This window comes from Rattus norvegicus, chromosome 13 (assembly GCF_036323735.1).
Source record: "Rattus norvegicus strain BN/NHsdMcwi chromosome 13, GRCr8, whole genome shotgun sequence".
Taxonomy (NCBI): domain Eukaryota; kingdom Metazoa; phylum Chordata; class Mammalia; order Rodentia; family Muridae; genus Rattus; species Rattus norvegicus.
The window spans coordinates 69,813,185-69,816,873 of NC_086031.1; the positions used below are offsets into that span (position 1 = coordinate 69,813,185).

The following is a 3,689-nucleotide window of genomic DNA, read 5'->3' on the forward strand; positions in this document are numbered from 1 at the left end:
CCCAGCATTTGCAGGCCTTTCAGTTGACCTCAGTCTCTTTCTGCCATCTTGGTTCTCATTTAGTTTTATGCCAGTTCAGGGAACGGAGAAAGTCATACCCTGAACCTCCGAGGCTGTCCCTCCACACACAGTCTAATGTCATGTTTCTCTCTCCTCTTCTTCCTGAACCTGTTAAACCTCACCCGTGACAATCTTTGGCTGGGTGAAATCCTCTCCGTCTTTGCTTTCCATGGCCTTTTCTGTTGTCAACCTCCCTTGGCAGTAAGTAGCCTGGCTCTCCTCCCCACTGCCCGTGATGGTGCCTCTTCCTGTGGCAGCCTCGCTTCAGCTCCCTCCACCAGGTCTTAGCTTTCGGCCCTTCCTTTCTCCTGGAGTTTCTTTCTTTCTTTCTTTTTTTAAACGTGTAACACTTCCCAGCCTTGTGAGCCATCCTTGAGCAGGGGTCATGCTGGCTGATCTCTCTAGTATTCCAGTTTAGTCTGTGTGCCGCCAAAGTGAGCAAGATTCTTCACTCTCTCAGCTCTGAGGATCATCTCTAAACTTGACCACATCCCCCCTGGGAAGACATAGAAAGGTCCAGAAGCCTGCAGAAATGCTTTTCAAACTGTAAATCATTCCATATGGCTGGAGGCAGCATGTGAAGGGAGGAATGGCAAGAGAGCGAGGCCTCCAGTAAACTAAAGCTGAGGCATTCATATCTGATTGTGAGGGCTGTAGAAATAGCTGCTTCTCTTTGTTTTATTTTTTCTGTTTGCTTTTTTATTTTAAATTTTCTGTGTCTTTTGCCTAATCTCTACTTAAATTTGTTTAGTTTTGGTTGGTTGGTTAGTTGGGTTTTGTTTTTTTAAAGATAGGATTTCTCTGTGTAGCCATGGCTGTCTTGGAACTCACTCTGTAGACCAGGCTGGCCTCAGATTCAGAGATCTGTCTGCCTGGGCCTCCCAAGTGCTGGGATTAGTGTGCCTTCATACGTGTATTTTCTTCACAGTTTATTTTTTTAATCACAACTATAAAGCACACACACACACACACACACACACACACACACACACACACACACACCATAAAGAGAAACCAAGAGAAATGAGCGACTTCCTGAATTGAGTCACATTCTTTCAGTTTCTGGTTCCTGGTCCCTTTCTCAGAAGGGTCTCATGGCACCAGGTGAAGGTGACTTTGAATATTTCTTTTGAGTCATCACTAGACTACTCAAGAGGTACACTCTGCTCGTGACCTCATTTATTCTGTCCTGCCTGAGATGCAACTCTCTCTTCTCATTGAGGAATCCCAAGAGCAGCAAGCTCTACATTGGGAAGCCAGATGCCTGATGCTGAAATGACTGGAAGGTTGTGAAGCAGACAGCTGTGCCAGCCCACACCAGAATCACCCACACGCCACATCTTTACAGCTACACGCTCACAGGGCCACACAGAGAGCACCCCTTAAAGAAGTCTGGAGACTTAGAGGAGCTTAGAGGACAGCCACAGAAGTTGTAGGGCAATAACCTCCTCCCAGTCCGCGTCCCAAGTCCCTCAGCTCCAGCGTCTTTGCTTTTAGCAATTTCTCCCATGGCCGTAAAAATAAAAGTCGCTCTAGTCTCTAAAGTAGGTCACATTGTGGGGGAAGGGAGCTGCTGAATGCAGATGTCAAGGAATTTTCACCCTTTTCCAAACCAAAAATAAAACTTGGAAACTGTCTGAAGGAAAAAAGAGAGAGAGAGAGGTAGAGCTGAAGAAAAGCCAGGGAGAAGAAGGTGGGCGGGGCGTGCTTGCCCTAAATTCCCTTGGCCGCCAGCAGACCTCCTGCAGAGAACTTGACTCAGTGGCAGCTCCGCGCCCCGTAAACTGCCCACTCCCCACAATCCTGGATTCACAAGCCCCCAGCTCACTTCCCGCTGGCAGGACTCTGGTACCGATGTAAATAACTGCTCCCCTCTCCCGCTCCTAGCCACTCTCCCTGTAAAAAGCCTCTATTGATCAGTCAAAGACTAAAGGGGGAGACAAGGCAAAGAGGCCTTTTGGATTTCTCCATCCAAGTGGTTCTGAGATTCATTATCTGTGCTATAAAGCAGCACACGCAGTCCCAGCAAAGGCTAGGGGAGAGGCTGTGGAGCCCACGTGTGGGCTCCCCTGGCTTTGCCTCTCCTTTCCTGCATCTGGCCACCAGCCAAGCCGGCTTTCAGCTGCTGCTCCTGTTTCCAGAGAGTAGACTCCCCTACCCACCCCGGCTATTGTGCAGGGACTGGGGAATCTGGTGAGGCACCGGGAGAGGATGACAACTTCCAGCCAACACAGCTGTGGCTTGATCTCCAGTGTCCAGAGTTTTGGGAGACTTGACAAGTTTCATCGTCAGGAAATATTAATCTTCACTCTTTTTAGTGGGTTGTCGCATTCTTAATGGTGGCTCTTCTTCCTTGAGCAGTCAAGACTCTTTCTCAAACATTAGGTGAGGACCCTCACAGGAGACTGAAAGGGCTTAAAAAGACACACACACACACACACACACACACACACACACACACACACACACACAAAGTGAGCAGAGCCACCGAGAGCACAGATGCGAACATCTGTGCTGCGAAGGTCAAGAAACTACCTGGCAGTTAGAAGCAGCTTGGAGCAACCCTGGTGATTGGTTACCCAGGATGCAAGAAAGGCGTCAAACCCGGAAGAGCAGCCTGAGGCATCTCCTACCTTAGCCTGGAGTCCATGGAACGCTGGTTTGCAGAGTGGAATTGTTTTGGTTTTGCTTTTGTTATCCCAGTTACCTCAGACCAAACAAGCTCCCAGCTGGTGCCCCGCTAAGGCAGGGGGTGGGAGAGGTTGGGGAGGGTGGGGAGTTGGAAGAATAAATAAGCAGGTGGAACAGGACTTTCAGCATCTCCCCGTGTACTCAAAAAAACTGAAAGGGGCCTTGCCTTAGGGGCTTGGAACCCTGGCAGAGGTCCAGGTGATTGGAAGAAAGCAGAGAGCTGGAGTCATGTTAAACTTGGTTGAAGGAATCGGGAAGGAAAAGGGGATTCCTCCTGGAAGTTAGAGACACGGCGGCAGGGGCGGCGTATGACATAGGCCATGCCGGTAGGTCTCAAAACATACAGAGAATGCTTGGTTAGTCTAGGTTTACCAACCAGCATCACAGGCCGAGCCTGCACCCGAGTCACGTGCTGGAGATGCTTGGCGATAGTGCTAGTGAAGGCCAGGTGCTCTTCCTATGGTTTCCACAGGCTCACAGCCACTACATTCACCTCTGTCCCTAAGCAGGCCGCCATCCAGCAGTGGAGACGGCTGTGGGTCTAAAGAAGAGGGTGGGGAGGGCGCCCTTTCAGGAATGCAGTCCCTAGAGGCTTCTTCTTCTCTGCCTGCAGGATTCCAAAGGCTTGAGACAAACCCCAGGATCCAGTCCAGCAAAGATGACTTGGGCTCTGTATCCCTCTGGGACAGAGAAATTGCTAGAGAGGCTTTTTATTTTTAAAAATGTCATTCCCACTGGGGGAGGGGGTGGCGCACATGGGCGGGGGAAGAACTGGATCTGGAAGGAGGTATTCCACAAGGTGTGTAGTATTTTGCACCCTGCTTTCCAATACATTCTCCATTGTACCCTTAAGAAATTATTACTGGAGAAGTCCAAGGGCATGAGTTCAGATGGAAGGGATTCCTCGCGCCAACTTTACCTCAGCTGTTCTTCCTCCC

General features: G+C 49.8%; 1 non-coding gene across 1 annotated transcript; it reads right to left on the reverse strand.

Annotated features, from left to right (window-relative positions):
- Positions 1-395: 395 nt before the first annotated feature.
- Positions 396-501, reverse strand: LOC120096369 (U6 spliceosomal RNA). Its single transcript, XR_005492803.1, has one exon. It is a non-coding gene; the product is annotated as a U6 spliceosomal RNA (small nuclear RNA).
- Between the last annotated feature and the right edge of the window lie 3,188 nt (positions 502-3,689).